This window comes from Hakea prostrata, chromosome 7 (assembly GCF_041222555.1).
Source record: "Hakea prostrata isolate BN-2017 chromosome 7, UWA_Hpros_2, whole genome shotgun sequence".
Classification (NCBI taxonomy): Eukaryota; Viridiplantae; Streptophyta; class Magnoliopsida; order Proteales; family Proteaceae; genus Hakea; species Hakea prostrata.
This window is the reverse complement of record NC_142606.1, coordinates 51,887,078-51,909,648: the sequence shown is the minus strand read 5'-3', so window position 1 is coordinate 51,909,648 and position 22,571 is coordinate 51,887,078. Positions and strand designations below refer to the sequence as shown.

The 22,571-nt window shown below is 42.1% G+C and overlaps 1 pseudogene; it reads left to right on the top strand.

Annotated features, from left to right (window-relative positions):
• The first annotated feature begins 722 nt into the window (after positions 1–722).
• On the top strand, positions 723–14,159 carry LOC149011346 (cadmium/zinc-transporting ATPase HMA2-like; annotated as a pseudogene).
• The last annotated feature ends 8,412 nt before the right edge of the window (positions 14,160–22,571 follow it).

Genomic DNA, 22,571 nt, shown 5'->3' with positions numbered 1-22,571 from the left:
ATTGGATTCATAGCAAGGGATTGGAGAGGTGAACCAGTAGTAGCAAGATCTATGCCACTAGTTTTCGGCGAAGCGGACATTGGAGAAGCATTGGGAATTAAACACGGCTTGTGGAGAGCTATCGAAGAGGGTTGGCTTCATGTGATTGTAGAATCCGATGGCCTTGCTGTAGTGCGATTGCTGTACCAACTGTCCCTTCGTACTCCGGCATATTTGATGAATGTCATCTTGGATATCTGGCTGTTAGCTCAGGCTCCCATCTCTTGTGCTTTTGTTTTTATTCCAAGGAGTGCCAACAATATGGCTCACTCTTTGGCTCAAGAAGCCCTAACGCTTGAGGCGGCGTTGGATTGGCCTACTTCCGCTTGCTGGCTGAAGGAGCCTGTTCCTTCCCCAGCCTCTTTGCCTTGTTCTGTTTAGTCTATCTTTATACCAAAAAAAAAAAAACATGTTATGATTATATATTTATTAAAAAAAAAAAATGCCATGATTCTATTTGATCAATGCATATGTCTGTGTGAGGTGATTTACTTCTAGCATCCAATAAAATTTTGGCTATTAAATGTAACACCCATAAAATGCTTGTAAACCCCACAAATGTAGCTTTCGCTTTTCCCCCTCCTAGAAAACCCAAAAATTATATTTATGAATAATGAAGGTTGAAAATTTTAGGAACAGTTGCACCACCCAGAAATTAAATTTATGTTTGGGCTGGCACAATAAACCTAAATGGTGATCTTTTCCTTTATGTTATTCTTTGTAGGTTACATTACTGTGAAAACCACACATTGGCTGAAGAATGTGTGGTAGCCAAGATGGCAATGTTAGTAGAAGAGGCCCAAAATAACAAATGCAGAACACAAAGGTTCATAGATGATTGTACAAAGTACTACACCCCAGGTCAGTAATAAGTTACTCAAAATTCAACATATTCTACTAAACCTCCCTTGTTGAAGTCTCTTCGATTTTTCGGGTTTCTTGATTTTTGCAGTTGTAGTGTCAGTAGCATTAAGTCTTACAGTGATTCCTGCTGCATTAAAACTACACAGCCTACAAAGATGGTTTCACTTAGCATTGGTTGTTCTGGTTAGTGCGTGTCTGTGTGCTCTTATACTCTACACCAGTCACAACTTTCTGCACACTTACAATGGCAGCAACAACTAGAGTTCTTATAAAGGGAGGTGATTATCTTGAGATTCTAGCTCAGATTAAAACCATGGCTTTCGATAAGACTGGAACGATTACAAGAGGAGAATTTGTAGTTACAGTTTGTTCCTGATATGGAGAGTTTATGATCAGACCGGGTTCATACCTGGTCCGACCCCCGACCCCGGTCGAGACGGAGTAAACCGAATCGCTCCCGAGCGAACCGGATCCAGAAGATGGCTTGCTGAAGAAGAAAGATTATTCTGCTGCAAGCGTGCCCTAATCTTACTTATGGATTAGGGTAATCACCCTGATGACAGCAGACTCAAACTGACGGCTGCGGATAATCATCATCAAAGGGATAACTATCGCATAACCTAACGGTTATCTCAGGAGTCCTCTACTAGCCCAAACTAGTAGAAGTCTATCGCTCAACGGATCTTACTAATGAGATCCAACGACTACCCGAAGAAGGCTCGAGTGCATCCAACGAAGGAGATTCGAAGGTACACTCTATATAAACCTCACTACCATACAAGGTGAGGGACGGATCAATCGATCAAGGAGAATACTATCTGAGACTCAGGTTCGGATACATGCGATAGACCTAAACTATCGGCGTCCCGCTATCTAGATCACCTTTCCCGTTTCTTCATTCATTAGCTACGTGCTTCTAGCGAGCCGTTTGTGATTAAGTTCATCAACCGACTTAGCCTTCGGAGGTGGACTCCCGACCCCGCGGTCGGGCCACATCTGACGCTTTCGTTTTGCAGGACATCACGTGGAGATCCAAAGGCTGAGCAGATTTTGGACGCATCATTTGGCGCCGTCTGTGGGAATCGACTTGAAAAAGCCATGGTGACTAGATCCGGGCGGCAGCCGCTGCACAACGCAATTCCGGTGTTCGGATCACGGGGTGAATAATCCGGATATTCCCCGGAAAGCCAAAATCCTATCGAAGTGGATAAAGGCCGGGGAGGACGTAATCTTCCTCCCGATACAATCCAAGATCAATTGGATCGGGTAAAGATTCAACTCTTGGAGGTGAGCCAAGCACTCCGCTTGCTCACCGGACGAGTGGTTTTACCACAAGAACACGATCAACGCGACTCAGGGAGACGGGCATTGTCACGTGACCAAAGAATGGCTGAAGATCGGAATGTCGATCAGAATTTCCGTGAAGGAGACCGAGGACTTCGGTTTGATAGACCGCAAGACAGTACAACCGATTCAAATACAAGGTTGGATTCTGGGGTAAGAACTCATTCACCCTTATCGGAAGAACCGTTCGTGATGATCGGAGCGAGTTCGTGACGAGAGAAACGTTCGTGAAGGACGGGCTGTTCATGATGATCGAGTAGCACGTGATGATCGTGTTAATCGAGGTCGTGATCATATTGCTGAAGATCACCCGACCCAGTTGGTCAAGAATTGGCCAACATCAATGAGAAGTTAGGGCAATTGGCTAAGGGAAGAATAAGCGAGGATATTTACTCGGTCATTCGGAAGACTCCTTTTTTGAGCCAATTGCGGGATATCGGTTTCCCCATAACTTCCGTTTGCCTACCTTCTCAACATTCGATGGCTCCGGAGATCCAACAGCTCACATTGGTTATTACCAACGAGACCATGGCGATTTCGAGTAATTCGATGAAATTTTATGCGGGGTTTTCGGATCATCTCTAAGCTGGAGCGGCACAAAAGTGGTTTTCTAACCTCCCCTCGGGAAGGATTGTAAACTTTGATGAATTGGCACGCCAATTCATAGGGCGATTCCGAGTGGGATACGGGTCAAGAAAACGGAAGAAACCTTGTTTCTTGTCAAACGGGGAAAGAGCGAATCGATCGGAGAATTTCTGAAAAGATTCAACAAAGTGACGATGGAGATAGAAAACTTGGATGAGCAGGTAGCAGAACCGCTCTATTCACGGGACTCACAAATCGGAAGCTCCTGGAGTTATTACTACGGGATATACCCACGACTTATGCTTGAGTTGGTACGAGAGATGCCGGAAGCGAGGCTGAAGTCATGGAGATTCTAGATGCGCGCCAAGGAGATAATAAAGTCTCCAATAAGGAACAAAAGGCCCCTGAGCAGAAGCAGAAGCCAAAGAAGAAGTTTGTGATCGGGTTGGAAGATCCCAACCTTGGCGCCAAAGATCCCTCGGCAGAAGTGAGTACACTCCATTGAATGCTCCTCGGGCCGATATTTTGAATATCCTCAAAAGAAAAAATATTTTGAAGTGGCCGCCTAAAATTCTTTTGAAACCCGGAGAGCGGCGGGATCGGGAAGAGTATTGCCGATTCCACAAGGACTATGGTCATTACACTAATGGACTGTCGTCAATACGAAGGCGAGATATTGAGAGATTGATATCTCAAGGACATCTGTCCGGTTTTGTTAGCGGGGAGAAGGGAGGAGCCACGCGGGCCACGTGCGGCTGCCCCTAAAAGGAATCGTTCGGTTAGTTCAGAACGATCAAGGGAGGCCCCGAAGTCCAAAAAAGGCAAGGAGGTGATTGAAGCTGCTACTCGGTCACCGATCCTTACCATCTTCGGGGGTCCAGAGCCCGAATCATTCCGGAGTTTAAAAACCAAATCCAAATTTGTTGGAGCCGGAGAGGCGCGAAGCGGAAGAAGCTGAATGGTGAAGATTCTATCACCTTTAGCGAAGAAGATGAGAGAGATGTTTGTTTACCTCATGATGATGCTATAGTCATCAAGGTAGAGATTGCACGGCGGGAAGTACATAGAGTATTGATTGATACGAGTCTGCAGCTAACCTAATTTCTTACGAAGTGTATCAAAAATTGAAGGTGGATCAAGATTTGATGAAACCTTCATCAACACACCTATATGGCTTTGCGGGGGTCATTTGCGGTAGCGGAAGGATCGGTTCAGTTGGATCTTTCCATTGGAAGTTTTCCCAAAGAAACAACTGTCCGAATCAATTTTCTGGTGGTTCGAGAACTACCAGCCTATAATATGATTCTTGGGCGACCATCTTTATCCAAAATAGGTGCTATTGTTTCGACAAAGCACACTGAAGATAAAATTCCCGACCGATATGGGAATCGGTCAAGTCTCCTCGACCGGAAGATCTCTCGGCGGTGTTATGTTGCCTATTTAAAAGACAAGGAGGGTCCGAAGAAGGTTACTGCCCTCCCCATAGAAGTTCGAGATGATCGGGAAGAGACGGAGATGCAAAGGCCCAAACCAGTGGAGAAACTAGAACAAATCCAGGCTGTGTACCGAGGATGCGAAAAAGATTACTTATGTCGGGTCGAGCAGTGGAAGAGTTTAAAGATAAATTGAAGTTATTTCTTCAACGAGAATAAGGATGTATTCGCATGGTCTCGCCGAGGACATGCCGGGGATCGATCGGGCCATTGCAGAGCACAAACTACGGATAGACCCTAAGGCGAAACCGGTGATACAGAAAAGAAGAAATTTCTCTATTGAAAAGTATGAAGCCGTTTGGAACGAAGTTGAAAAACTTAAAAATTCTGGTTTTATAGAACCAATCGAGTGCCCAACTTGGTGATGGTGAAAAAGGCGAATGGGAAGTGGAGGATGTGTACAGACTACACGGATCTAAACAAAGCTTGCCCAAAAGATTGCTACCCGTTGCCTCGGATTGACCTCTTGATAGATGCTACTGCAAGGTATGAAACTTTAAGTTTCATGGATGCCTACTCGGGGTATAATCGGATCCTTATGAATAAGGAAGATGAGAAGTATACGGCTTTTATGACTGATCGTGAAAGCTATTATTACAAGGTCATGCCTTTTGGCACTGAAGAATGCGGGAGCAACATATCGGAGGGCCGTCAACAAGATTTTCAAAGAGCTGATAGGAAAGAACGTTGAAGCATATGTTGACGACATCTTTGGTGAAAAGCTTTACAAAAGCAAATCACATTGCATATTTGGTCGAGGTTTTCTCGATGCGAGGAAACATCAAATGAAGTTGAACCCGAAAAATGTGCCTTTGGAGTCTCCTCGGGCAAATTCTTGGGTTTCATGGTATCACAAAGAGGGAATTGAGGCAAATCCTGCCAAAATACAAGCTCGATTGATATGGAGGCTCCCAAAACCGTTCGGGATGTACAATGTTTGATGACGGGAGAGTTCGTTGCCTTAAATCGATTTATCTCCAAGTGCGGAGAGAAATGTTTGCCTTTCTTCAAGGCACTTAAAGACCTGAGAAGGGCGTAAGGAAGCAAAGCGGATGAAGAGTGCCGAGAAAGCTTTTGAGGAATTAAAAGAAGCACTTGGACAACCACCGATCCTGTCCGAGCCGGAGAAGGGGGAAATATTACAGCTATATCTAGCGACATCCCTTTCCGCGGTCGGTGCAGTACTTGTTCGGGAGAAAGATAAGAAACAAGTGACCGATTTACTATGTAAGCCACGTGTTGCGTTGGATGCGGAGACGAGATATTCGCAGATTGAGAAGCGGCTTTGGCTCTCATGATGGCCGCCAGAAGCTAAGGCCATATTTTCGAGCTCATCCAATTGAGGTATTTACAACTTTTCCTCTTAGTAAAGTTCTTAACAAACCTGATTTGTCCGGAAGGATGGTATCCTGGTCGGTTGAGCTAAGTGAGTTCCAAGTGAGCTTTAAGCCCAGAACTGCAATCAAGGCTCAGGCATTAGCCGACTTTGTAGTAGAAACTACTGCACCAGTGGAACCCACTATTGAGGATCCCATTATACCAACCACTGGGGAGGAATGGGAGGTATAGGGGGAGGGTGGGTATAAAAAAAAAGGGAAAACAAAAAAAAATAAAAGTCGAGCTTGAGAAAAAGATGGAGGCGGATTTGAATTCAATTAAAAATTCGAGGATTTATTATTCGATATGCTTTGAACTCAATCAATGTAATTTTTGGTTTTCAACAAACTATCTTTTGATTGGGGGGCATCATACACCACATTCAAGAACACATTCAAGAACAAGATCCAACTATAAGGCATCGGATGAAAATTCGTGTGGGTCCTTCAACACTTCAACACTTATGGAAAATCTTTCGAACTTTCTTAGGTTGGGGCATCGGATGAAAATCCGAGTGAGTTCCTTTTGCAAGGCGTCGGTTTAATATCCGAGTGAGTTCCTTCGAGACTTATTGAATTTTTGAATTATCCTTAAGTATAAGGCATCGGTTTAAAACCCGAGTGAGTTCCTTCTCAGACTTATTGTATTTCTCCGGAAATCCTTAAGTATAAGGCATCGGTTTAAAACCCGAGTGAGTTCCTTCTCAGACTTATTGTATTTCTCCGGAAATCCTTAAGTATAAGGCATCGGTTTAAAACCCGAGTGAGTTCCTTCTCAGACTTATTGTATTTCTCCGGAAATCTTTAAGTAAAGGCATTGTTTCAAACAACTAAGACCTAATGCAACGGCGATTCAAGTGGCTAGCAAAGTTCAAGATAAAGTAATTTCTTATTTCTTCAAAAGATCCAAAGAGGCCAAGATCAAAACAATTACAAGAGCTGGATACAATCTCTCGATCAAAGAAGAAAGTCATTACAGTGATTGTTAACAAGTTATACAAGATCGACGTGACTTTGCTAGAACAAACATATGAGTCAACCATTGGTGAGGAAAAGAAGAAATGAGGATTACAAAAATATTTCAATATTCATAAAATCCTCTGCAATTTCATACTCTTTGCCCAGCTTGTCCAGGAGAAGAATGGTCCTCGAGCAAACTCGCATTCGGCACAAGCTCGTCATAATTGACTTCTTCCAGCCGGAGAATAAACAGGAGAATCTTCCAGATATTGCATAATATCCGGATCGGAAGGTGGAGGATCAATCTTATCCTTGGTCCGGTCGGGAGGAGGAATACCCGGGTTGGTAAATACTTCGAGGATGGCAAACAAGATTGTAGGGAGTCGTATCAAAATGAGGATCTTTCCTTAATATTGATTCCCATACTTCGTTCTCACCATCCCGGTGACGCCCGCAAGTTATAAGCATTCAGCATATCAACAAAAGGCTTACCGTGTAAATACTTGAAGACGCAGCTCGCGAACATCGCTTGGAAGGGATTCGGGCAAAGGAACGACAGCTTGCCTTTCGGGTAATGTTTCAGATCCTTTAGCTCCCGACTTTCCAACCGTCCGTTCCAGTCGCCGGATCTTCTCCCCGGCATCATCCAAATCTGACCGAAGATGACCAATCATCGAATTCTTTTCTCCCCGCCACCTCCCAAGCTAGATTCCGAAGGCGAGCAATCTCAACATCTTTAGCTTCAGAGATTCCCGAAGCCTAGAAACTTCATTGCTCAACCCATCGAGTCTAGTAACCGCTTCCACTTGGTTGTGGAAGTTACAAAGAAGACTCCCGCAAACAACTTTCGAGTTAGCGAGGAGCAGAAAAGTAATTTTTCAAAATCGGGAGGATAACGAAGAAAGACTTACATCACCAAAGTGACTTCGTAAAGACTTCATCCGGAAGTTTGGAAAGAACTCGCGCTCTCGTAAGTCATTCGAGCAGCAAGACACCATTCCAATGCCTGTCAAACTCGTTTGACACTAATTCAAGCGAAGGATGAGAAGGACGAACTACACCAAGAGAAGGATGAGCTTCATCACTTGTCATCCGACGGCGCTTCCCGGTAGCAAAATCCTCCAACCTCGAAGGAGAGGAGGAGGATGCCAAACAAGCACTGGAGTTAGAAATAGGAGGAGCACTGTCGGCCACACCTTCATTAGACGCCAACATAGTTGCCTCGGATGCCCGAAGAGTCTCCTTCGGGGTGCACCGACAGTGCTCACCAACAAAGCTCACCAGCCAGGATTGCCGCCAGCACCATCGGCAACGGAGTGATCAAGATCTTCCCGGGAAAGACAAGCGGTCACTTCGGGCAAAGAAGGCGCAGGGACGGCATCACCGTAAGCTGCGAGGAATCGACTTGAAGATTCACCGCCGCGAGCCGCCTTACGCTTGGAGGATTCACCAGCTGAAACCACCGCACCGGCCCCAATCACCACCGACGGAACGCTATTCTTGCGAGATTTTGCTCCGATAAAGTCGGGTTGATCTTGGGAGCCACTCAAAAAAAAAAAACAGCCGTATCGTTACGTAAATAAACGACAAAGCAACAATGGGGAAACCCTAGTTTTCTAAAGCATCCGATGCACCAACAAACTAAACCCCAAGTATAACTACTGTGCAGTTTACTTTGGGGAGAAGAGGGGAAAGAGATGAGAAATCAAAAAACTCACTTGTTCGTAAATGGATAGAGCTCGTCGTCGAAGTACGAGGATTACGGAGGCAGCCGAAGGACGAAAGGTTGCTTTGGCACTTTAGCAAATCTATCTTGCAGAAGTCGGATAGATGGAGAGTACCCATGAAGGCTTTAAATAGCCTCGGGTATAAGACGACGGTTGAAGGCTAAGGACAACCGACGACCAGATCGAAACGACGCTTCGAAATCCGCAAAAAGCAAGATCAACGGTCGAAGGGATGCCACATGGAAACATGTGGAAGCGAGCACCGATGCAGAGAAACCTTCAATCGTCGCACCGCCATTAAAATAATGGAGGTATTTCCGATTCATTGGAAACAGTGAATGGTACACAAAAAGCGAGAAAACGTTTGAACTTCGCAGAAGGGAAACGTACGGACTTTGCAATAAATGAAGAAGTGGGGAAGATTAACGCATCTTCCCGAAACGCATCTTCACAATATTTCTACAAGATCATTATTCGGCGAGGAATGAAGAGTTAAGTGATAAGTTTTATCATTAATACTTTGATATTCAAGGCAATACTTCGGCAAGAGATGGGGAAATTTTGAGGTCAACATGAATAAAGAAATGTCTATTCATTAAAATGAGGGTACATCTTTACAAAGGAACAACACCCTAAGCCTTTTCTTCATTGTTGCCCGAGGGACCCCGGGTCGGGATGACTTTTCTCAGATCCCGAGAAGAGCCTTCCTCAAGAATGTCATCGGCTGAATCCTCTACAAGCAACAACTTGAGACTCGGCTTGTGATTTCTCCTCCGGAAGTGCCGGCTCGTCATCTAGATATGCCTCATATTGAGGGTCAGCTGGAAAAGGATCATCTACTCCCCGGGCCCGGGCTTGGGAGATCCATACCAACTTTCCCGAAGACCTCCGGGTGGCATACCTCACGAAAAGGAGCAAGGGTCGAAGTCGTGGATCGTTCCAAGGATCTCGCTCCCAAACGTCGTTTCCGCCCCCATGCGATAAGCCCGAATGTTGTAGAAACCTAGCAATTCGGAGAAAGGTACGCTGTCCGTGTATTTCCGGATGCACTCCTTCCGAAGGTTTGGCTTTATATGCTTAGGCTTGCTAGGGATTGCCAACTTCGGATGTTCTTCGAGATCCCTACTCTTAATTTCAAGGCTGTCACCAAACAACGTGGCAGCTGCCTTTTGCTTCCTGGCCTCGCGCTCGGCAGCAGAGACACGAATTCTTGAAGCTTCAAGGGCTTCCTTGAGGGAGGTCACTTCTTCCTCATGCTTTTTCTGCAGCTCCACAAGAGCTGCAGTCACTGGTCTATTTCGGAATTGACCTTGGCCAATTTCTCTTCACAAGTTTGCAAGCAAGGAGCTGGTGCGACCAACACGGCTCAATGCTTCCATGTGTTGATAAAAACTCAACACAAAGATTCCCGGGAAGATGGAAGACATCAGAAGAAGTCATAAGAAATTATGAAAACATAAATAAGCAAGAAGACCGTTACCTTGTAGATTGACTCACAAGGGAGGTGTCATCCAGGGCTTCAAACTCCTGGCGATCAGAAGGAGCAAGACCAAGAGAGCTCCACTCGCAGCTTTCTCGAGATCCCGAGTGACCCCGTCGGTCATCTTCGTGGTCCACCGGGGGAGGAAGACTTCCTCACCATCCGTCGAAGATTTGGATTTTTTGTTGGAGGGAGCATCAATTGTGTCATGCCTCCTCTTGGTTCGGACGGAGGAGGAGACGGTGGCCCTCTCCACCATTGGTTTCTTCCCTTTACCCGAAGCATCAGCCGTAGGCCCGATATTCCCGATACCCCCGTAAGAGGGGTCGGGAGAGGGAAGAGAAGCCTCTTGATCTACAAATCAAGACCCCGGGCGATCGTTGCTCGGCTGTCACAACGGCTCTAGCGGCCTTCACCCGCAGCTTTCGTGGTTCGTTCGGGGAGGCACCGCAAAGAAGAAGGACAAGAATCGGAATTCAAGACATATCACTTCACTAAATCAAAGGATGATGGTTAGAAGCTCACAATGAGCCAAGCCCCAAGATCGGAAGGATGGAGTTATACTCCATTTCATATCCATGTATCTCTTGATACCACGGAATGGATTTGATCTTCCTGATGGCCGCCTCGTCTTCTTTGGATAAGGGAAGGCCCCGGTTACTTTCGGACGAAGAAGTAAACCTCCTCCAGGTGGTCGGGAAGTTAAGATCTGATGGAGGCGCTCGACAGAAAAAATATCGTTCACGCCATCTTTTGTGGTTAGAAGGGCAAGTTCCTTTGGCAAGGATGCTGCCCCTCCAATCAAGTTCAGCCCTATTGCTTTTGGAAAGAAAGACCCATCCGGGAGGATGGGAGATAGAAAGAACATGAAAATGTACAAAAAGAGAAAGAGATGGCGTGATGCCAAGCTCAAAACACAAGCCCAAGAAGCCGACGATGAGACGCCAGCTATTGGGGAGGAGCATTCCGGGACAAATGTTCCAAGTGATTCAAAATCATGGAAAATAAAGGATTAAAAAAGGGAAAGCGAACCCCGCTTTCCAAAGTGTATCTATGTACGGAGAAAATTCACCCGGAAGGGATGAATCAACCCTCTCATCAGGGTGGGGAGCCCTAACCTGATATGAGGAAGGAAGGTCAAAATCTTGGACAGCGGAAAGAAGAGTTTCTCCATTATAAATGGAGGGAACAGAGCGAGGCCCACCATTGGACCCGGAGGTTTGAGGTTGCCTAGAGGAATCAACGATCTTGGAAGATCCAGACTCGACAAGGACAGGAGAAGTTTCGGTTTTTCTTTCAAAACCTTTTTGAGAAACTTCAGCGAACTCCTGCCAGAGGACGGTTAGGGTTTTGTTATCACTATTCGACTGTTCGGGAGTAGGAGAAGCAAAAGCATCACTGCTATCACCAACATGGGGTACTAAAGAAGCCCTATCGTCCGCCATTACTTGTTTCAGTAAACTACAAAAAGAAAAGACCAAGAAACTTACCGATTCAAGGAGACGAAAGCTTGAGAGCAAGAAGGCGCGAAGGCAGACGACAAAGGTTCAAATTCCAGACAGGAAGAATGAAACCTACGAAGACAACGAACCGCTTTTAAAACTCCCGCACGAGTGTTCGGGAATCTGAACGATCGAGATTGATTCAAAATTGACGATCAAGATTCAAAGACGTTTTGAAAGTTTGAACTCACGAATCCGAAATAGGCGTTCAGAAACCGTTGCTTGGATGACGTGAGCCACGACAGATCAATTGCAACAAAGACATGTGGCCTTACACTCACAACGCTCGAGGAAAAGTGACCACCGCATTAAATGTGATATGACATTTAATGAAGCACGCAGAGATCATCACCTGACGACGAACCCAGTTAAAAACCAAGCCCTCGAGATCGACCGAACGCTTGGTCTGGGGGGCTCGTGATATGGAGAGTTTATGATCAGACCGGGTTCATACCTGGTTCGACCCCCGACCCCGGTCGAGACGGAGAAAACCGAATCGCTCCCGAGCGAACCGGATCCAGAAGATGGTTTGTGAAGAAGAAAGATTATTCTCTCGCAAGCGTGCCCTAATCTTACTTATGGATTAGGGTAATCACCCCGATGACAAGCAGACTCAAACCGACGGCTGTGGATAATCATCATCAAAGGGATAACTATCGCATAACCTAACGGTTATCTCAGGAGTCCTCTACTAGCCCAAACTAGTAGAAGTCTATCGCTCAACGGATCTTACTAATGAGATCCAACGACTACCCGAAGAAGGCTCGAGTGCATCCAACGAAGGAGATTCGAAGGTACACTCTATATAAACCTCACTACCATACAAGGTGAGGGACGGATCAATCGATCAAGGAGAATACCCGGGGCGCGGGGGGGGGGTGCAGGGGGGGGCCCAACCCACCGGCCCCCCCCCCCCCCCGCCCCCCCCCCCCCCCTCCCCTTTCTGCCCCCCCGGGCGCCGGCGGGGGGCGGTTTGGGCTGCCCCCCCCGCCCCCCGCCCGGGGGGGCGCCCCCCCCCCCCCGGCCCCCCCGCCGCCCCCGGCCCTCGGGGTGGCGGGGGGCGGGCGGGGGGGGGGGGGGGGGGGGGGGGTCCCCCCACATCAGAACTCTCTTATGATGTTAGCCTTTACACATTGATTTACTGGTACAATCCAATCTCCTTCATTGCGACCAAAATAAGTTTCTTCTTTTTTCCACTCTTCATATAAAGCTATCGGATGTTTTGAACTTTGAAGGATTTCAAGCGTTGAGAGTAAATCAAGTCACCCAATGGCAGCTGCTCTTGTTGACTATGCAAGGTCTAATTCCATTCAACCAAAACCAAAAAATGTCACAGAATTTGAAATTTTTCCAGGAGAAGGGATATTTGGAGAAATTTATCATTTTTGTTGGGAACAAAAAAATTGCAAGGAGAGCTGGTAGTGAGATAGGTAAGAACATCGCTCCACTCTTGTTTTTAATTTTTAAAATTTCAAGCAAATCATATATGCACTCCTTAAGTTTACAAATTATTACATTTGTAACGTTCAAATTTGCAAAGTATTATGTTTGTAACATTCAAGTTGATTCTAATATGGCCAGCTATGGAATTTTTGAGTTCTAGTAGGATATATTTACTTACGTTGATGAGAGCTACTGATGTTATGATTGCTGGAAGATCGCAGTTGTGGCAGGGTATGGAGATGTCGACAAGGAAATAACTTGGCAGTTGGGCTTTCTTAGCATTAGCTTACTTTGGTGGTTTCCAATTTTAGTTGGTTCCTTATACATTAGGTATCCATCAACCTTATCAACATTATATACTACTACTACTGCTAGCAGCCACTACTTGCAGTGGTTACTTTGTATATGATGAAAAGAAGCTTGCTAGAACAGAGGGTTATGGTGAAGATGAAGTTAATTTAATTACCTTTTTCTGATCTAATCTGATCTGATCTTGATTTGCTCTAGCTTCTCCTACCCTTTTCTCTTTCACCTGTTTCTTAAAGTCAATTATATGAATTTGACAGCAATTCATATAATCAATTGTGCTTTAGGTGGAGTTAAGTCCCTTTTTGCTACATAGTTTTCTAGATTAGTTATAGCATAAGAAATCAAGGGGAAAGCATTAGACACAAATTTCATCATCCTTTGCTGCGCTTTGCTGGATTTTGAAGCTTGTCCATGAGTGAATGTGCTACTGAGTTGTAACCTTCCTCCTGAGCTTTAATTCATTTGAGTCAAGAAACAACCAGGATTCATTAGTGAATAAAGGAAAGATCAAAAGAAACAAAATGAAAAAGGAAGTGTGATATATGTTTAGTTAGTATTCTCTCCCAACCTCGGTAATTCTTTTTTTCAATTGTGAATTTTATTTATATCATATAACTTGACTTTCATGGGAACAAAAAAGAAATAAAAGGAGAGCTACCTTGAGATTATCTTCTCAATTTTGTGTATATTGCAGGTGAGGTTGTACCTTCTTTAGAATTCCTAATGGCAGTCACTGATGCCCAGAGTCCAGTTCGTGGAGTGACAACTTGTGGGTCTTTGCTGCAGCAGTTGCAGGCAATCCATCTTAAACTTTTGTACCTTGCAAATTTTCTATCAACTGGATTTGCCTTACATTTAGCATCCTTTGGTTTTCTTTGGACATGTAGCAATGCGTATGAAACTGAATAAATCACAAATTGTTATTCTGTTTGCATTGCAGCAAATGTGGGAAGATATGTGCAGAGATTGCTGGGAATTTGAAACTCAGTGAGCAGGGTGGGGCTCCTGCAATTGATGAAGCTGACCTGTGTCCTTGAAGAAGTTTGATGAATTTAATGCTCAGCTCCAAGAACTTTAGAAAGAAAAGGTAGATGTTTTTCCCTTTTTAGCGATTCATCAGTTCAAAATCCAAAGTGGTAAGTAATTTAACTTATGGTTATCGTGTTGTTTCTGCTTCAAATTAGTTGCTTTGTTTATCTACATTTTACTGCTACCTATGATTGATGAGGGAGAGGAGCTGGAGTTGTGGAATCAAGAAGGGAAAGTGCTAGGGTGAATTGCGACTAGGTTGGGGTTGATTTAGGTAAGAAGGAAAGGGATGGGGAATGCTATGGCTGAAGTGGGAGGGATATATGGAATGCCTTGGTTATGAATTTGAAATGGTTGTTATTTCTTATTTTGGATTTTCAAATTTAGAACCAACATGAATAGTGGTTATATACATGGGACACAGTTTGTTGATATTTCTTTGTTGTTTCATCATGCTATTGTTTGTCCATCAATTTTTTCGTGTTTAAACCTTCTACTACCAAGTAGCAAGATATTTAATAAGCATTCACTCAAATGTTAGCTGGGTATATCTTTTCAATCTGATTGCAGCATATGTTTGTTTCTTATCAAGTGAAGAAATCATCTGGCTGTCCTCAATGAATGTTAAGTTGTATTCTAAATGCTGCTCCTTACTATGTAGATGGTTAGCCCGTGGACCCGCATTCCTGTGTTAAGTTTTGGTACTGAAGAGAAAGAGTGGCTGCTTAGCCTTGCAGAGAGTGAAGACAAGAGTGGTTGGACAAGATCTAGCTGTTTTTGCTGTTGCAGCCTCGAAATGCTATTGGATTATTCCTTTTTGTGTCATTTTTTTTCTTCTTCTTCTCTTAGGTGTTTAGATTAACATGTAACATCAAGTAAAGTACTACATGTTGTTTTTGTTGACTTGATTAATATGTATTGTATTTATTTTTCTTAAATTGTGTTCTTTGAATACTATTAGCTTTTTTGAATGTTCTTTGTATTCATGTATTTAATTGTACTGTCTTTCAGGATAAATGTAATATAATAGCAAATATAGGGGTTTTTTTTTTTAAAAAAAATTTAACGTAATTGGTGGCGGTAAACAAAAAACCGCCACTAATGGGCAGGAAGTCACAAAGGGGTTTATACTAAATTTGAACACAATTAAAACCCGCCACTAAATAGGACATAATTGGTTTTTGAGTTTACCGCCACTAAAAAACCGCCACTAAATAGGCTTAATTCATCCTGTCGGCATATTCATATTAATAGTGGCGGTTAATTGAAAAACCAATGAGTTCTACTTGGTTTTGCATGGATACATGCAGGTGTATGTGCCGAATACAACAAGGGTAATTAAAAGTTCACTTCCAGCAGACTGTCAGAACCTCAAAGGAAAAAGATGCATGGACTCAGTCAGCACCATATAAAATTAACCAAAAAGAAATTGATGATACATAGAGACTAACAAGCAAAATAAAAAAAATAAAAAAAGGTTTTATCTTTGTAGGAAATTTCTAAATTGCATCATTTTATCTATTCCAGCAAAAGAAGCCCTGTGGGCCTGTGGCCAGCCCGGCCAGCAGCAATAACAGAAGAGATATTCTACGATATCCATTATATTCTACTTCTGGGGTGAGAGGAGTATTTGATCCTTGGGCCTTTAAATAAAAATATGCAGGTTTTTTTCTGCCTCATGCAAATTTTAGAAAGCCAAAAACAACAAAGAAGCTGCAGGTCTCTATATAGCTGTTTTTCCTCATGAATAAGGAACTTGTAATTCTTCTGTGTCCAATCAAAGTTTGATTATGATCAGTGTTTGATGGTTTACATCTTACAGCAGGAATTGAAGCCGGATGGTTTGTCTTGATTGTTCTCTTAAGTCTTCAACTCCGTTCCACTGCCCTAGTATTTTGATGTCAAGTTTTTAGTTCTAACCATTAGCAATAAATCCGAAATTCAAGCTTCCCCAAAGGAGAGTTTTGCAAATTGCAAGATTTTCTGCCCAGCCTAAGCAAGCAGCCTTTGAAATGCATTGACATTTTGACCAAATGTTCAACAACCATACTCATGAATTCGATCAAATCAACTTAAGGTCATTGGTCCAGCTAATTCCCTTTTTCTTTTTAATTCTCATTATTGCCCCTAGTACTACTACTTCCACTCTATTTAACCCCATCATTTGCTTCTGATTCTTGTTCTACTTCTACCCTATTAGCTTACTAAGTCAAGTTACTACATTTCTGGAATCAGTAAGCTGAGTTCCTTTTATCAACCCGCCTAATCCTCAGCAGTGGCGGACCTAGGATGCAATAGTGGGGGGCCGAAGAATGAAGGCAAGATAATCTTCCCATTTGGGGTCCCACCTCTAAACTATTTTATTAAATTAAATAATAGACCCACATATATTTTGTGGGGCCCACACATATTTGAAAAAAAAAGATAAATTATTGATAATAATATTTTTTTTGGACAAAATATAGGTAAAATTAAAGCAACAATATAAAAAAAATATACACATGACTTCAACCTTAAAAAGTTAGATACAAACCAAAAATTTCTTTGGTAGGAGATGTAAACTAAACTTTTTTTTAGGTAAAAGATGCAAATCAATGGTAGTTAGTTACCTACTAACTATAGACATTTTATTCACAATACAAAATCAAATAACAAAAATTGTAAAAGAAATAAAGAAACATAGAATATAAAATCAAATAAAAAGAAAAGAGAAACAATAAATAAATTGAGAAAGAGACCTAATTGTGGAGTAGATTTTTTTCCAAATTTTCTTAAGCCACGCTTATAGAAAGGGAAGAGAATAAATAAGAAAAAAAGAGGATAGAGGAGAAGGGAGATAGGAGAATAAATAGGGATGGAAGAGTTAGTTTTTAATTAGAAATAACATTTTGATTTTTTAATACCTAATAAGATTTTTTTTCAAAAATTTTCTGTAATTCACGTTTATAGAGAAGAGAATAAATAGGAAGAAAAGATGAGAGAGAAGAGAGGGGAGAATAAATAGGAATTGATGAATTACTTTTTTTTATTAGGAATGACATTTATACCCATCATTTTATCTTTAAAATTTGTTCACAATATTTGGGGGGGGGGGTAAATAGTGACATTTCACATGTTAGAAGAGAAAAAACCGGAAAAATTAAAGGAATTAAGGGAATATGCATAAAATTTTTAAAAATCCGGGGGGGGGGGGCATGGCCCCCTCCGGCCCCTTCATAGGTCCGCCCCTGATCCTCAGTACCCTAATTTTCAGATACCTCTACCATAAAGCCTAGTTCTAATTCCTGATTTGTTAAAACCCTAGCTATATTGAACCATCTTTTGGCTAAAGATTCAGATTTTATTTCTAGTTTGAGCAATTCAAATCTAGGACTACATTAATGGGTGGGGATGAAAAGTTATAGTATGATCAATATAATAAATGTCTTTAGAGTCCATGTACTGTAAGGGTAGTATAGGAACTAGTCTAACTAGTTGCCTTATTATCTGACTCACTCCAACACACAACATTCCACTTCATTCTCTCCTCTTCTCATCCATCCATCCATCTTCTTCTTCCTCAACACTTCTCTCCACAAACCTTGTTGGTCTCTGCATTCAATAACTTTCAACTTCGCTTCAAAGCAAACCTTGCTAGTTTGAGTTGAGCTTTGTTCTTGTTCTTGTTGTAAGTCGTAAGTTGAGTCCAGTTGGGAGTTTGGTCAATTAGAGAATCTTCATTGTTTATGTTTTTTAGTCCCACATCAGGTATCATTGTATTTGTTTATTCATAACTATTATTATAAATAAAGCCCTGCTATTTCACATAAGACATAATTAAGGATTCTCTCAAGATTTCAATATGGTATCGAGCAAGGTTTAAACCTGAGGAACCAACACCATCGCAGAATTGCTTCCGCCACTATTCCTCACGCATCTGAGAGACCAAATCACCATCGCCTCCATCATTGCAACTCCCAGTCACCATTGCCTCCATCATTCTAAATCCTAGCCACCATCACCTAGCCTTGCCCAGACCTGATTGAACCCTTCTTAAGCCCAGCAATAGAGCCTAGAAGAGTCGCTACATTTTTGTACTCTTCTAGGGCCATCGTATGCCTCTTTTTCGTCCCCAACCTACCCACAATCACTTTTAGGAGTGTCATTTGTGTCTTACAACTCTCCTAGGATGATACTTTCTTTTTTCTCAACCTACAATAGTGTTTGACAACTTATTTTACCCAAAATAGCCCTTCTAAACATATCACCTGCCACATTTAATCCCTCCAGATGTCTCCAGAGTCTTCAACGATGCTTCGGAATGGTTCTAGGTACATTGCAGGTAGCACTTAATGTTTTGTGAATTCACAGGGGGCTATTCTGTAAATTAGAATAGTTCTAGGGGGCTGTTTTTTTTTTGCACATTCAAATAGTTCCAGAGAGCTATTTGAAAATTTGAATAATTTAGGGAGCTGATTCCAAATTCAAATAGTCCAAGGAGCTGTTTGAAAATTCGAATAGTTTTAATGCGCTATTTGGAAATTTGAATAGTTCCAGGAAGATGTTTGTAATTTGAGTGATATTTTGCTCGTACCATGGCTGATTCCACCACATTTGGTACATCTGAAGAGTCTCCTATTTCTTCAATTCAAAGGGATCGTGAGTTTTCTCTATTTCAAATGACCACTATGAAACTCAATGGCACCAATTATCTTAGATGGTCTCGTTCAATTTCCCTTGCTGTTGAAGCTCTTGGTCTTACTAGTGATCTTGATTGGACTTCTACCAAACCTTCCGCACTTAGTCCACAATTTTCCAAGTGGTACACAAATGAATGCTTGGTTATGGGTTTTCTCCTCAACTCCATTAAATCAAGCATTGCAGAGAGTTATCTCCTCATTCCCAATGTAGCAACTATTTGAAAAATGGCTAAGGATACATACTCCAAAGTAGGCAATGATGCACAGTGCTTTACAATTAAACAGAAAATCAATCAGTTGCAGTAGAAGGACCTTACTCATTCTCAGTACTATAACACTCATTGGGGATATTACCAGACTTTAGATTTCCATGGGAAGTTTACACCGAAAAATGCTGAAGATGCTATTACTTATCAACAATAGGAAGGCAAACATAGAATTTATGAATTTTTTGGCAGGATTGAATATAGAATTTGATCAAATTTGGGCACAGATCTTTTCTAAGAGCCTTTCCCTACTCTGGCTCAAGCCTATGCCATGATAGATATGGAGAACATCTTACAGATAGCTATGGTACATACACAGATTCCTGATAGGTTTGCGTTACCTGCTGGTTCTTGTAATCCTAAGCCTAGTTTTGGTGACTCTCGACCTCCTATAAAATGTGAGTATTGTCGGAAAGAACACCATACAATGGACAAATGTTGGAAATTAAATAAACATCCAGCCAATTCCCGTGGAGGTAAAAATGGCAATAGAGGTAGCAATCTTGCATTTGCAAATCAGGCTATTCCAGACATACAAAGTACTCCAACACCTACTTCCATAGATGAGATCCAAAATCTCTTTCGTCAACTGAGACCAGACTTGATGGATCTTCTTCTGGTTTAACTCCCTACACGAGTGTTGCATCTATCGTTGCCTCTACCTCTGGTTCCCAACCTCCTACAGGTATTTTTGGTTGTCATAGTGACAATTCTATTTATCCCTCCTAGATAATTAATTATGGGGCAACTGACTACATGACAGGTTCATCTTCTTTATTCCTCTAATCCACTTGTTCAGAATGTTCGAATAGCTAATGGATCCCCGTCCACTATTTTTAGAAAGGGCTCCATCATCTGTTCACCTAACCTCACCATTTCCTCTTATTTTGCATGTTCCTAAATTTTCAGTTAATTTATTATTCATTAGTAGCCCAATTCGTGATATGAACTGCAAAATAACATTCGTTCCACCTCGCTGTGTTTTTCAGGACCTAGAGACAAGGTATACAATTGGCAGTGGTAAACAAAAGGAGGGGCTCTACCTATTGGACGGTTCTGGTTCTCCATCTACTCTTTCTATTGTTTTTGCATCATCCTCTCATGTGTTAGTGTCTTTATTACAGTGGCATAATCATCTTGGCCACATTCCTTTGTCAACTATGTCTAAACTCTTTCTTGATTTGGTTAAAAAGTGCCATCTAAATGACTTTCATTGTGATGCTTGTAGTTTGGCCAAGCAAATAGGACATATTTATCCCATTTTAGATAACTGAAGTAAAATTCCTTTTTCTATTATTTATTTTAATGTATAGGGTCCTTCTTGAACTATGTCTATATCTGGCCATCGTGGTTTGTTACATTCATTGATTGTTGCAGTTGCCTTACTTGGGTTTATCTCTTACATAAAAAGTAATGTGTTTTCATGTTTCCAAAATTTCCATAATATGGTTAACACCCAATTTGAGGCTATAATAAAAATCCTTAGGATGCATAATGGGGCTGACTATTCCCGTGGTAGCTTTCTTTCTTACTATTGTGATCATATGATTATCCATCAAACCGGTTGTGTTGATACACCTCCTCAAAATGGGGTCACAAAGCGCAAAAGAGACATCTCTTGGAGGTGGCACGGTCCCTTATGTTCACAATGCATGTGACAATGTGACACCTCGATTCTGGGGTGATGCGGGTTCAAACCGCCACCTATCTCATTAATAGGATGCCTTCACGTGTCTTCTTGAAATTCTCCCAAATACAACCAATTTTACTGTACCCTAAGGTCTTTGTGTCACGACCCCAGTTTTCATAGGTTTGGTGGGGCCCACATCATGGACATTCAACTAGGGCACGTGACAGCTCCTCTCACTATCACTTCTTTATAATAAATAAAAACAAAATGCTAGAAAAACATTTTCAAGGCAAAACAAACAACTTGCTTGACAGTCTGACTTGTAAACATAAATATAAAGTTTGGAGTCCTGTTATAACATGTCTACAGTTGACCTTTCAACAATGTCTAGTCAAGAACATACAGCTGCAAAAGAATATATATATTCACAGTCCAGTTATACAAACATCAACGTAATGAAAGGAATGTGAATTTACATCTTCAACTTTAAAGGCATTGTCAGGTGGCAGCACTCTCGCCTTTAACATATATCTGAGTACCTGTCAACATTTACAATAATGAGCTTTGCGGCCCAGTAAGTAATAAAGACAACCATGTAAGTAAGTCAGGCAATTCATTATACATCAATTACCACATCACCACATCAAAATCATATAACATCATACACTCCAATTTTTCCCTTCGTTTTCCTTTCCTTTTCTTTTTCCTTTTTCTTTTCTTTTTCCTTTTTCCTTTTTCCTTTTCTTTTACTTGCATTTCAGTTATCTGACATTATAGTCTTGAGCCTAGGCAAATCCAGAGGATGCACATATCTCTTCACCACCGAAGTGGCTTTAGTCTCTTCACCACTGAAGTGGCTTCTAGGCACAAGGCCTTGTACACCTCGCGGATTGCCATCGGCATAGACTCAATCTTTTCACTTTTCAGTCTTGCTTCATGCCTTCCCACTTGGGTACATAAGTACCAGGACTTACAGAAGCCATTACATCTTATTCCTTTTTCTTTAACTCTTTTCATCTTCAATTCCAGTATTGCATTACCATGCCCTACCCATTTCAATATACATTCAGTATCATATGAGTAAAGCTGGACACAATTCCATATAATTCAATCATTTAAACATGAGAGCATGATATCATTCAATCTCATCTGAACACAGTTCATGCAGTTCCATCATTTAAATATGAGAGCATGATAATTTGCATTTAACATGCATAATCATTCTTTCAAATGCATAATTAACAATTCAAGAATACTATCAACATTTCATATCAAGCAGTTCAATCAAGTCATTGAGCTGTCATCCAATCCCATGCATTTTCGCACAATACACAGAAACACATATCATGCACTTTCCATAAATTGCATCAACGAATACATAAAATAGCTTTTATGTTATCATGTGCATGCTGCATATCTATTAAAGGAAAACACCCACTTATCATACATATGTTGGTCAATATTACTTACCTGTCCTTGTTCCATGCGTGTGGGTCTTGGCCCTGATTCCGTTAAAATCCGCTCTCCCTGCATCTCAATCAATCAACGGCTATTATGAAATGCCTGAGCCAACAGGGAACTTCCTCTCTTTTTTTATATATTTTTCTCTCTCCTCCTTTCTCTCTCCTCCCCACGATTTTCTTCTCGCTCCTTTCTTGTCTTCCTCTTCTCTCTCCGCTCCCTCTCTCTCCTCTTCTCCCCACTTCTTCTCTCTCCTCTTCCTTTAATGGCTTCCGTCCACTTTCTCTATTTCTCTAATATCTCTCTTCTCTCCTCTACATTAACTCCTTCTCTCTCCTCTTCTCCACGTTCTCCTCTAAGGCCTTTAATGGCTTCCCTATTTCT